Here is a 14,595-nt window from a genome sequence, read left to right on the forward strand (position 1 = left end):
AAAGGGCCAGAGCTGGGATGGGTAGGGCAGCCATGGAGGGGGCTGGGAGAGCGGGGGAGGGTCAGGGTGCTCATGATAGAGCTCCCCACACAGCATGGGGCAGTGGGGATTGCTCCCCAACCAGGCAGCAGCCAGTGAGTAGGGGCTGTTTTTAAAGCACCGGGAGCTGGGGCCAGCCGGGGCAGCCATGCAGGGGGGCTGGGGGAGCAAGCAGGGGATGGGGCCTGGTAGGGGACCTCCCATGATCACCTCTCCCCTCCTCCAGCCTCCCCTCCCCCGCCCCCTACTTACCAGCTTGGAGACAGGGTCCAGCTCCCTGCTGCAGCGGGCAGGGACTGCCCAATTCGCTGAAGATCTCCAAATCTTTTTTGAATTGATTCAGAGAGCTTCAAATCTATTCAAACCTTTTAATTTGTCCATCCCCTGATTCAATTTGGATTCAGAGATTCGGCCACCAGATCAGGCCGAATCAAATCAGCACCCGAAGCTTCACACAGACCTACTTCTTGTGCTCCCATTCTTGCCTATGTCCTGGGATCTCAGCCATACCACAATGCTGATGATTCACCATGTTCATGGGACTCTCCTAATAGCTTGGCCAAGGAGCTGTCATCTAGACAAGGAGAGCTCCGACCATAGGGAAGACATGAAACACAGCACCTGAACTTCCATTCCAATGATGCTCCAAATCACATCAAGTGAACACAGAGGTCAATATGGAGCCAACATGAAGTGACACATTTTGTTTGAGTTTGCCCAAAGAAATCGCTGCAACAATCTGCAAAATTCATGTTTTTTCCACTAAAATTTTTGATTTTGTAGAAACTTTATTTTTTTTTGGTTGGGTGGGGAGGAACCTAGTAAGAAATTCTCAACTGTTTCTAGTAAAGTACTTTTCGCATTGAAATCAATGGTCCCATAAAATTTGATGAACCACATTCCATTGAGATATAAATCTACTGATAAATCTACTGATTTATACCAGGCAGGAATCTAGCAGTATGACCCTATTCACAGTATCAGGTAGTATTTAGTGTAAGTAAGGATGACATAACCAGGCCCTTAGGAAATATTACTTGCCATATTTCTAATATTTAAGAATTATTTTTTGAGTCATTCACCATTTTAATTTCCAAGTGTTTTCAAAACTGAAGATTATTTCAGTCCAATTTCAAGAACACCAGACTTGTTCTACTTGCCAAATAAATGCATTTTGAGCACTGATGAAACTCTCATTTCCCCACCAGAATTAAGTGTATGAATATTGTAGCAGGACATCCTTTTTCCAACCATTTTTTTAAAAAATAAAGTGACTTGAAACATCATTAATTTTCTTGTGGTTTTTACTGAAGGAGAAAAAAAAAGGTTACCCTTTAAAAAGCAAAAATGAAAAACATTCCCATTCCTGGTGCTGAGTGTAAATTGGCACTTCATGTCAATTTATTCAGTTTTGCATTGGGGGCTCAATATGAAATCCCATAAGTCACTCATATGCTGTAACTGCTAGAAAAGTTTCTGAAGCAATTGCCTAACACAAATGATGTTACGTGACATTTGAAATATAATTATGTATTGTGTGTGATCTACTCATCCTCCTGCATGCTTCTTGCTACTGAAAATACTTTTCATTTTTGCAAAAGAATATTATGTACTGAGCACAGCAAAGAAACTAGGAGTGAACATTCCTTTGTAACACCTGGCTGTGAAGTAGGAACACCAAGAGAGATGGCTGCAGTTATGAACTCATTTAACAATGATTTTGAATGACGTGGGGATGTTTATCGTGGCATTGTTTGTATCTATTCTTTGTTCATAGCTATATGAATTATAGTATGAGCAAAAGAGCTGCTTTTTGAAAAGGGGAGGGAGCAGCTGGCATGAGTCATTGCAGGGGATGCTGAACAACTTACATAGAGGTTTGCGTGTAGCTGGACACAGGGGAGGATTTGGCCTGTGAGGCACTCCCAACAAACATTTAATTCCAGGAATATGTAAAGTTCTCCTTGCAACTGAGCCTCCTTGCAAGAGGAGTAAGTGTCATTAGAATTTGATTAAGCACATCTGTGCTGTTTGAGCATTTCAGTGAATTTAATAAACTAAGCCTTACAACATCCCACTGTATTAGAGAAAGTAGCGTTACTCCACTCTGCACACGAGGAATCTGTGGCATGAGGAGATGAACGGTAAGATTTTCAAGGATGAAAATGGTCTAAGAATGAGTCCATTAAAATCAACAGTAAATCTCCCAATGGCTTCCATAAGAACAGAATTAAGATATTGCTAACTGCTTTTGACACCTGTCCCAAGTGACTTGAATAAGGGGGTCAGCAGTAGCAGTAGGAAAATAATTTGGGTCTTCTGACACAAGGCCATTGGCCTACATCTTAGAGCTTAGTTTAACTCTCAGCTCAGCCACAGATTTACAGATTGACCTTTGGGCAAGTCACTAAACCTCTCTTGTACCTCCATTCTCCAACCTGTATGTGTGCCTTTCATGAGAGACAGAGAACAATTATTTCTTTGAGATGAGTCATTCTCCCAAGAATATAGAAGTTTCTGAGATAACCAAAGTTAATTATTATCAACAAAGCAGGTTTGAGGAAAGTGTGTTTGAATCCATATTAAGGTATAGGTTGACACTAAGGCTAAAGCTCAATGTCCAGGCTCAAGCCCAAATTATTCTGGATCTGATGGTGCCAAAATCATCTTAGCTGATGTTAAGCCATTTTATCCCCACTGAATGAAAATCATCCAAGAATAGTTCTTCTTGTTTTATTTTGGCTTCTTTCTAATCATAACACAGAACAAGAATGAAAAGTCAGACCCAATACAGTTAGCACAGATTCCAGAATATCACTGCTTGTAATAACAAAGTCAGTTTTATTTTCCCTCTGTTTTTGAAGATCAATGCAAGCAAAATTTAAATGCAATGTTCCCTTCTCCTTTTATGCATTTCATATGCAATCAGACCTGAGTACACATGGGGCAGAGTTCCTGTAACGTCCCTCCCAGTTTTAGATCCATCTCAGAACAAAGCTACAGGACTAGGTTACGGTCCAAAAAGCTAAACCTGAGCAGCTCCTTTGACATTCTATTCTGAGGGGCTCAGATTCCAAGTTGCAGCTTCTGCCTGTCTAAAGCGAAGAGAATGATTGTTGTGGGGATTAAAAATGAAGGCAATAGCTGTGACCATTCATCACTGCCTTGAAATTCTACCAGCTTCTCATTTAGAATTCCATCTTTGCTGGTGCCAGGAAAATACAGTAACATAACTAAATAAGTGAAAATACCAGAACACAGGGAATAGTTGGTGCTTCAACCCATGTCTCCTGAGGCCTGGTTCTACATAAACTCCTTAGAGGGAAAATATAAAATATTGCATTTACTTTTTATTCAAAATGGTAAAATACAAAAAAGCCTGAAGTGATTTTCTGATTGTGACAGACAATGCTGTTATGGAATATCTGCTAATCATACCTACATTCCTTCACTTCTGTTGAAAGCAGTGAGTGATTTGAATGCCTCAGGAATGCAGAATGAATCACGGTGGGAAAACTCACTTTCATACACAGGATACACTTTCATGTCTTTCTTTATACCCAGACATTTACATGCTACTTTTGCAAGTACCTGTGCACATGTTGCACTTCACTCACATACGTAGTTTTACTGGGCTCAAGCATTTTTATATATAGTCTGTAGTCTAGGGGATAGGAACCAGGACTAGGAACCAGGTTTAATCCCACCTTGATGTTAACCTGTTCTGCAACCTTAATTGAGATTTTGTGCTTCATTTTTCCCTCCTCCTTTTCATATGTCTTGGCCGCTTAAGCTCTTCAAGTGGGTGACTGTCTCTTAGTAATTAAAGAGATTTTTTTGCAAAAATCTTGTTGGTCTAATAAAACATATAATCTCTACTACGAATCCTGATTGTCTCTGATTATGCATCTGTAAAGTACCTAGGCCCATGGGAGCCCTGATCCTGGCTGAGATGTTTGGTCACTAATATTATTAAAAAGTAAGTAAGTGTTTGCAGGATGAATCTTTACTACTTCATTAAGCAATAGAAACACATGTACACAAATACCAAATCTTGCTAACATCTGCCATGTCCCACAAAGCTCAACACAACACTTCATATTTCCATCTCAGTGAGGACACGGATCAGTATATTTACTGTATGAGTTTCCTACTTGGTTTTGTTAACAAAACATATGGGATCGTATTGTACATACGACTGTAAAAGATATTGTAAGCAAGTAAATCTTTCTTTAGAAAGAAATACAAGTGCAGATATTTGATCCAGCTTGTTTACAGTTTTCTCTGAAAACTTTCTAATGGCTCTCATCACAAGACACACTCCAACATGCTTTGCCAACGCAAAAAATCCAAAGGAATGGAACCTTTTTTGTGTGGAATTTGACATTAGAATTCCCTGTGAAGCCCTCATCTTAAAAACTGTTCTCATGGAGCTATGCAACATGGAATAATAAACAGAGCAGTTTGTTTGACATTAGTAACAAAAACTGTTTTTGAAAAGATAATTTTATTGGAAACAATGTATTTCGAAACTAATTTGTCACATTTTGTGCCAAACCATAGCAAGCTATAAAGGAGACAGCTTTCATTTGTATTTTAAATAAAATATAACATGGGATGCAGCTTGCTTGGCCTTTATCTCTGCGTACTCTGGGAAGGTATCTATTAAAATGTTTCCATTTGTTTTTTCATGGCATGCTAATGAGCGTTCAGTAAATGTGGTCATAGTGAGGCAACCCAACATAAAGGATACTGCACTGAGCTGGGAGTCTGGAGACTTAGCACCAGTGAAGTCAGTATGACTTTTGTAACTGATGTTACTCAACCCCAGATTTTGTCCTTGGGTTCACTTCCTTGCTGTGATACAGATATACTATGTCAGCCTTCCCACACTTTGTCCTTTCAATTTAAATTAATACTTTGGGGAAATACTGTTTCTTAACAGGTGTTTCTATACCTTATTGTGCAATGGTCTCTTAAGCTTGGTTGGGAGCTTTTAGTGTACTGCACATAATGAGAAAAAAATAGCAGGCTTAACAAGCCACAATTTAACAAACCGAAAGAAAACTGATGCATCTGAAGCACTTCTGAATTTGATTATTATAAAATAAGGTTTTCCTATTTCTCATAAAATACAGTATTAAAAGCTCTCCTAGCAAATGCCATAGATTCCAGGTAATCCCTCCATTAACATGTAAAATAAGGATGGGTTGTCAAATACATTTTTAGGACCCAAAAGGAAAGGAAAAGGACCCAAAAAAAGAATGTCAGGGAAGTGGAGGAAAACAGCCTGGAGCAAAAGACAGCAAGGAACATCAGTTCATGAGTCAAACAGCAAGATAAAATGTTGCTTCCTACTCAGTGGGGCCCAATCTAACACCCTTTGGAAACAATGCAATCTTTTCATTGATGCCAGTAGATACTGGATTGGAGACTTGAGGAAAGTCAAAGTGCTCATTTTGGATTTTATTACCCTACCAAAAAAAAATCCCAACCCCTATTTTGGGGATGCTTGCCTGTGTACTTCTAAAAGACTATCAATAATTGAACATATCTGTTACACCAAGGTCAAATCAAATATCCCAGACATAAGGGACATTAAACAACCTTGACACAAAAGGCTCAGAGGGAAAGAGAGTGTAAGTAGAGAACACTCCCTTCTAATTGAAAAAAGAAAAGCTACTCTACTTCCAATTCAAACTGCCCCAACAGCAGGTTGGTGTTTTATCAGCCAAGTCCAAGCTGGTATTGGCAACAATCTGCCCAGGCCATAAATGTTTGACTATTTGTTCCTTACCGATATCCTGTTGTAGTAGTATAATAAAGGCCACCTCTGCTAATATTTACTTCGTTATCACCCATGTGCATCTCTTTCCTTCTTTGTTTGCAGTTGTATTAGTAAATTTGCATAGCATTCCCTTACCACAGAGCCCTTTCCCACCCCCCCACTAAAGCTCTTCAATAAAGTGTGCTTCAGAGCATAATGTGTTGAGAAATCCAGAAGGCGCTCATTGTGCTGAAGCTGCCCAAATTCCAGCACAATGCCAGATTCCAGGTTACCATGACTCACTGAGAAGGGTATGGGGAATAGTGAAGGGGGTGCGGAGGACAGAGTATTTAAAAATATGAAGCACAGAATACTTAACATTGTATTTCCAATTTCATGTGCGCCACCCCTCAGAAGTCCCTACTGCATAATTGCTCCAGCATCTTTAGCCACAGACCTTCAAATTTCTTAGAACCTGGTCTTCATCTCACATAAATCAATGTAAAAATTCATACATACTTCAATGTGACCATGACAGGTCTACAGAAGTCAGTGGAGGGCTGGGAGAAGGAGTCATATAACATCTAGAAACAAAGAGAAAACAGTCTTGTTCCTTCAGCTACTTCATTTTAGATATTGCATCTGTAACAGGGGGCCTTCTCAGGATCGATTTTCCTGTGGCCTGCCCACTTGTTTTTGGGCTAACCGCCTGCCTTCTTGTCCACCATGCCTTGTTGTTAATTAATTAATTGATGGTAATTAAGCGGGAGGCTGCCCATTTCTTGCTCCAATGCCAGGGGGCGCTATCTGCAGCTCCGTTCCTCCCCTATACTGCAGCCCAAGCCTCGCAGATGGCATCCAGATGTTATTAATATCACCAGCCCCACACTAGGCCCCAGAATCCTGCTCTTTGGACCCCACCTGGATCCCTCCATTCAGGCGGCCTATTCCGCCTTCATTCCAGGCTACCTAGCTCTCTGAGCTGCTGCCCCCTTATGGGTGTGGTCCCCACCGGACCTTTGGCTCATTGGCCCTGGCCCCACCTCCAGGCCAGTCAGAACCCCAGGCTCTCGGCTCTGGGCGTCCCTCATGGTGGGCCCCTGGCCCTTTCGACCCTTCCGGTCCTGGCCCCAACATTGACCAGTCAGGGGAAGTCCAGACAGGCGTGAGTCTATGGCCCCACTCTCTCACTGAGGTCCACCTTCCAGACCCTACAAGGGGGTGACCCACCCAGTTGTGGGAGCTGGGGGTTAAGGCGCCCTGACCTGCCTTTCACTGGGGTAGTAACTGGCCTGGCATTTCCTGGTGGCTCCCGTGCCACAGAGCCCCACCAGGCCACCCACTCCCAGCAGGGTGCAGTTTTAGGTCATGCCTAGGACCAGGAGCCTCCTGACCATCCCCTACAGCGCCTCCCTTACTTCGAGTTGATACCTGCAGCCAGGCAATGTTCTTGCCTGGCCTTCCAGCAGCAAAATGCCCTGTTCATATGGGCAGCCCTGAATCCAAAATGGCTGCCCTCATCGGGCACCTGCCAGCTGCTGGCTTCAGGCCCTTAAAGTGGCAGGCACAAACAGTGCCCTCCCACGGCATCTAATTAAAGAAGGAAGTCACTGCTAGTTCTGCATACAGCAGGTGTTTTGATGCCACGTAGGAGGTAGTACAGATGCCCTGAATGGATGTACAGATAAACTAATTATCTAGCTAATCTATTTAGTCCACCTATCTCTCTGATATAAAAGAACAGAAAGAAAGAGGAGTTTCAAAATGAGATCAAGTGTTAGAAAAGTAGGAAATAAAAATTAGGGATGGATGACTCAGTTCGGGGCAGGGGAGGGAGAAACAGCCTTCAGCCATGCTTAGAACTGATTTCAGTCCAAATCTTCTTACTGTTCTACTGTGTCCAGATACAGGTTTTTTTCTTGTTTATGCCCCTATATTGCTGATTTCTGGCCTTGATCAAGACTGGAAATAATAAAAATGCCAGAAGAAAGCTTGTTCTTATGATATATCCAGCCCGGTTTTGCTGAGCCAGGAGATTCAGATAACATGGTTAAGATTCAGATAAGCATCTGACCTCTTTAATGCTTATCTAAAATAACATGTTCACCTGTGGCTGGTGACAATCCAGCTACTTAAAAAGGCAGCTAATTACCATCTTTTTTTAAATGGAATATTTATTCCTTGAATATTATGTTTTAATATACTTATGTCCAGTTTAAACCTTCAGCACTGATAAAGGCTCCTCAGTAAAGGGCAGATTTTCACAGGTGCTCAGTACTCACCAGCTGCCATTGAGAACTAAGACTGTGGTTCAGAAAAATACAAAATCATGGACCTGAACAAAGGTCCATTAAAGCCAGTGGAAAGATTCTCATTGACCTCAGCGGATGCTGGGTCAAGTGCCATGTGTCTATCACTATTCAGGAAGAGCACCTATTTACATGATTTTGTGAATACGGATGCTCTCCTGAATCAGACCCTATGAGCACAAGGGGGATGCCCGAACACTCAGCCAGGTCCTTTAGTATATGCTGTATGCATCTACAGAAGATGCTGACTGCACAGTCATTACTGCTCAGTCATTTAGTGCTTGTATAAAAAAGTACTAAATGACTGTAGTAACCAGAGTTACTGCACAGTCGCACTGAGGAATGGCTTTTTTTCTGATGCTCGCTGCGCAGTAGCTCATGTCTACTGTGCAGTAGTCTCAAATCACACATCCTGCCACGCAATGCTACTGCTCAGTAATCACAGGCTACTGTGTAGTCAGCATCTCGTGTAGACGCAACTACTGAAATGCAAGTATGAACTGTGGTCCTACCCTACCCTGCTGTAAGCACACAGCAAAGGGGCAGACAGAGCTGTAACTGAGCAGTTCTGCCCCCTGAGTGGAGGTAGTGTACTGGGCTGCAGCTGCATCTGGGTCATATCCAGGCTGTCACAGACAGGACTGGCAGCCAGACCAGCAGTGCAGCAGCTCCTCTTTTTTCATTCCCCCTCTTAGTTTTGCAACCAAGTGCAGGTTTAAACTACGTGTTAACAATTAAACAAATGGTTAATTGGAGTGTTGAATTTGGGCCTTAACCAGATGTCTCAATGGGAAAAATTTCTTCAAATCTGGCCATTCAGCAATTCATCTGTGGCCTTGTCTAGGCTAAAAGGTTTTACTACACACAGTCTTCCAGGATAATGTCACTGACAAAGCTATTTCAGCTGAGTGTATTTGCATTCATTTACTTAGGTTGAAGTCCTATATCCAAACAGCACCAAGTGACAGCAACAAGAATGTTGCATGGAGGGCAGGCATCCCACCTCCCTCTGTGCTGCCTCCAGGAACGCTGCCTTGTGGGAAATTATCACTGTGCATTTGGGTGATTCATATTCCTCTCATGGAATTTTGCAAATTTGGAATTAAAGGCCCACAAGTCCCGCTGCTCATCTCATCCCCAGCCCCTTTCATGAGCCACTGCAGCACACACCAGTAGATACAGCACAGAGCAACATGCTGCTCTTCGGCATTATAAGGGCAGGAAATTCATCCCTGTTGCATTTGCAAGGCTGAAGCACTCAGTCAAATGCAACTGAAGATAAATGGCCAGTGAGTGGAACTGCTATGATCTTCCAGCTTTTTAGGGCACAACTTTGTAGGAACTGTTGGAGATTGAGAACTTCTTAAAATAGAGTCCTTAGTTGTCAGTTCGTAAAGAAAGAACACTGATTTGGAAAGGAATAAGCTTTACTCTGCCTTTAGAAATAAGATATCTACTAATTAGTTTACTCTATGGTGAATATTTTAGAGCCACTCTGTTGACCAACAGATGCACTCCACACATCTAATAAATAAGACTATATGTCCACAAGTTAAATTATTTTTATTGTCACTACAATTGTGATTCAGAGCCTCATTTTCTTCATGTCTATTTGAAACTGGCAGATCTGGAGTTGCTAAGGGCTCCTCTGATGTTCTGTCAAATTTCCATGCAAATAAATCTCATTTCGCTGATGTCTGTAAAGTTTTGCTTTATAGCAGAGATCTCTCTGAGAGCTCTGTCTTCAATAAAAGGGGTAGAAGTGGAACTACTAATTTAGTTTCTTTAAAAGGCATGTATTTTCATGCACATTAAATCCATCTGTTTCTGAAATGTATGCCTTTCTTCAATGTGTAATTTGATAAAACCCAAAAGAAAGCCTCAGAGCTTCAAACTTGAAGCAGAAATAGAGAGAAAATGGCTGGGAACTTCTCTGAAGGGGGAAAAAAAAGACAACGTATTTTTAGAATGCAAAAATGTTAAAAATACATACAATGGATCTTGACGCAATCTGTCTGCGAACCATTAAGTTTGCTGAAAAAAAACCACACAAAATTGACCCGATACCATAAATGCATCTGCGTGGAGTGACTCTCACCTTTATAAGGAACTCCTGTTAAGGAAAGAAATGGTCCACAAAGAACCCAGGTCCCAGTGTGCAGCAGATCCTGAAAATAGTGCGCAGGGGGAGTGGATTTTAATGATAAAAGAATGATCCTTAGTCTGCTCTCCTGCATAAAACAGGCCATAGTATTTCAGACATCGACTCAAAGCTTGCAAACATCTTTGTAAGAGACTGGACGAAAGTTCTTATAAAACTATCAGTGTAATATTTGTAACAACCCAGATCTAAGTTAGCAGTAGGGAAGGGAGGGACACGCCACGTTTTGGCCACCTATTCGTTAATCCTACTGCAATTTTACAGCATTCCCTAAAAAAGAAACTACATTTACTTTACCAGAAAAATCTCTCTGGTTCTAAGTAAGTCTAGTGAATTCAAGGAAATGAGATTAGACAGAGACTAATCACAGCAGAGCCTCAAACCCCTCCTTGGAGCTAGAGAGAGCACAGGGAACCTGGGGACAAGTACAGGAATATTTCCATTACTGCAATGAATAAGATTTGGCCCTATATTTGACTGTGTTTCTGGTTGCAAAGGGGCCTCTGTGGTTCTCTTGTGATTTTGCTTTGTTTAAGCTCACATCTTCAAAGAACTAGGAAATTTATGCTCACTATTTGTACTAATTTAGGGCCAGATTTTTCAGAAGTTCTAAGCTGGGTCAGGTTTTGTTTAAAGAGCTCCCTTCCTATTTAGACAGTTTTTTTTTCCAAAATATTTAGTAAAAAATCTGCCATGGCCGGTGGGCAATAGGATAGCTGAATGAATATACTGAAGAATCCCCCTGTTAAACACTGCCCAGAAAGGGAAAACTTAAGGCTCTTAACAACATATAGGGCAAAGAACAAATTGAACTAGGCAGGGATGGCAGAGCCTTGTTTATACTCTAAGCAATCCTATATGGCATGGGGAGAGTTCAAAGTCACACCAAGCACCTGGCAGATCCTGTAGGGAGTAATGAATACTGACTTTTTAGGAAAATTTAGCCTTTAGTTTCAAGTAGTGCATTTAGGGTAGCTGCAATCTGTAATACAACAATGCTTGTAGTTTAAGTGTAATCAAATGGCAACTGCTGAAAAGAAAATGTTAAGTGCAAGTTCTCATAATAAATAGATAAAAGTTCTCATAAAAAAAAACTTTTAGCACACTTTTTTCTCTAGATTTTTCCATGTTTATGTTTGTTTTGATCCTGTCTATAATCAGACATTTAAATGAATGACAGAGTGTGCCTGCTGATGGTTAACGTCAGAAAGATATCCCATCATCTTAACGTACAGAAGGCTGCATTCTTTCCTCAAATATTTTTGTATTCTGTGAATAAAAAAATATTTTTGTATTCTGTGAATAAAACATTTTTCATGTTATAAAATAGAGGCCTAAAACTCTTTAAAAGTCAGACACTTGTACCAAAGTGACTTAAAAGGTCCCCAGTATAAACACAAAATGAAATCAGATAGTTATTTCAGGGAGTAATGTTGCTATTTTAGTAATTCTAATATGGGGAGGAGGGAAAATTCCATTGGGAGGGGGGAGGATCACAATTATACTAATGCAACAAAGTGTATTTCAAAGGAATAATGTTTACATGGCTAGTGTAAAAAAATACTTTGATACCACTCTTTAGCACTGTAAAAGCATTCATGTTTGTGATGATACTTAAATTATCATATTGGCCCAGATGACATTTTCAAAAGCACCAAAGTAAGTTGTGAATCTAAGATCCATTGAAAACCAGGGTCCTAAATCACCAGGCTCCTAAATCACATATTCATTTGAAAATTTCACTCCGATCTCTGTCTACAGCATGTTGGAATAATTCACCATGACCACAATGTGACTGCGAAGAATTGCATGATAGATCTCATGTTTCTATAAATTATTTCACAGACACAAGCAGTTGGAAAGCAAACTAAGAATATCTAATTAAAATGCAGAAGTCTAAACTTCACTTTAAAGATTGACCCAACTTTGTAGGCTTTTTCTTTGCTGTTTCGGCAGAGAGTCTGCACATAAATATAGTAAATCTTCAAAGTGCACCAAGAATGAGCCTGTAATTCACAATTTATATTACTTGGAAGTTGTGCCATGGTTTCATACTTTTTTCTATATATGGGGCCACAATTAGGGCTAAATATAAAAGCAACATCTATATTTTTATGCCAATTTTTTTCCTCATAACTGTGAAAAGAGCAACTTTCTTCTTGGTTCTTATTTCAAACACACAAAAAATCTCAAGGACACATTTTTGCTTTTTAAAAATGCTGTCAAGCAGTTTTGTTTTCTCTGAAAAGCAAATATGTGCAAGCAACTAAGTGTGGGTTATAACTTATATTGGAGTTTTGAAAGTGAACATGTATATTCCAGTACCCGATGTGAGGAGTTGGCTCCATGCTTGTTGCATCTGCTCTTTGTTTGTTTGTGTGACATGACATTCATTTGTTTTTTTCTTGCTTACTCTTTTTTTTTTTTAAAAAAAAAAGGAACTTGGGTCTTTGCTTTAGGGTCTGGTTGAATACTTTCATACTTCACTCTGGCTTGATAATTATTCATCTATTATAAAATGGCAGGCTGATAACTGGATCATAATTTCTGATGCATTACTTCATGCACACCAGGGTAAATGAGCTTGGAAATCATGCCACAGGAAGGTAGGCTGATAAAACTGTGATTTCATTAATTTTTGACTATCTTGTGGTAGGGACATTGATTTTCAATTGTGTGAAGGCCCCTTCCCATTTCTTTGGGGAATGATAAGAAGCCTTGAATAAGGAACAAATGTAAAGGAACAAATGTTAGGGTCAGGGGTGTGATCTTGCTGATGTAGTTTTGAGTTACTAAATGCTCTAGAGCAGATACATTTAGAGCTGTATAAAAATGTCCTATGTAAATACAGCTTATTTTTGTCCTTTGTACTGGTTTAACTTCCTCTGCAGTGCTCCAGCTATACCTTACTGTAAACCAGGAATCAAGTCCCTTGGGTTGTGCTACACATAGATGTTGTTTTGAGTGAGAGGCCGTGCTTGTTTATATCTCAGTGACAAATTTATCTCACTGGGTTCTGTAAAAAGTCGAGCATACAACTTCTGCCTTCAATTTAAAGGGTGGCATTTTGCTGTGCGTTGTGCTGTTCGTCATTTTAATATGTTTCGCATGCAGCCTACTACACAATCTGATCCTTGTTGTAGCCCAGTTGTACTGAGTCAGGAATTGCCACAACACCTTTATTGTTTCCATGACAACAGACTATGATACCACAAACAGAAGGGTCTGTGAAGTAACAAGTTTTGAGTTCCCAAGAAAGAGCTACAAACACACAGGGAGAAAACTCACACCTGTCCCTAGCAAAGGCAACTGTAGAAATAAATCACCCATTTTATAATTCCTTTAATGCTTGTTATTAGACTACAGAATAAAGATCCCATTTTATGTTGCATGTTTCCATTTCAGTTGCAATTCATTTGTAACAGAGACTTCCCTGATGCCATCAAACTGCCTGCCTCCAGAGAATGTGCTTGTAATGCTGGAAGAAAGTATTAAAAATATTTTTCTCATGAAAGCATTTGTCATTTTCTGTGATCCTTTATTGCCCACCCCAGATCCTTAGAGAAAGAGTATGCAGTGGATTTTCTGTACAGTGCTGCACATGCATCTGTATGATATAGGAGGAAAACTGCAGATACAATAAAGAGCCTTTTATGAATATCAGCTGTGACTGGTCCATTTGCAATTTGTTTTTAATTAGGGAGGTGAAGGGCGGAGGGGGGGCTTGTGTAGGTAGGGAGAGTTGGGTTGCCAAGGTGAGAATTTACCCAGATTAACAGCCCAATTTCCAAACTGGGGCAGGGGTAAATTGCCATATGTCCATGGAAGCCAATGGAGGTATACTGATTTATACCACCATTTACAGCCATACTCCTGTGAATTTTGTCTTCAAATGGGTATCTCACTGCCCTCTGTTCCTTCGTAAAATCACCCCAAATTGAAGGTCAGACTTCTCTAAATTCTGTGATTCATCAACATATAAAATAGGCTTTGTTGTAGTTAAAGTTCCTGTACTTGCATCAGAGCTTTTTATATTAGTTTCCAATTTCTTGAATGATTCTACAGCAGACTAACAAATAAGGTATAGTGCCTTATTTATCCCTTTTTACTCTTCTGTTTTGTTAAACATTTATGATTCTTTTTCTGTACAGGAGCTTTATGCCACCATATCTGTTAAGCCTGTGTGCCTTCAGTGTAACAGCATGTACCTGCTAAAATAGGAACTCCCTTAGTCACTCTAGTTTTTTTAGCATGTCTGATCCACTCTTTGTAGCCCTTATTCATTGTCCAGCCATCTGCTTTAACAATTCTCTTGTTTA

The sequence above is a fragment of the Gavialis gangeticus genome, unplaced genomic scaffold (assembly GCF_001723915.1).
Source record: "Gavialis gangeticus isolate Ggan-Ray unplaced genomic scaffold, GavGan_comp1, whole genome shotgun sequence".
Lineage (NCBI taxonomy): Eukaryota > Metazoa > Chordata > Crocodylia > Gavialidae > Gavialis > Gavialis gangeticus.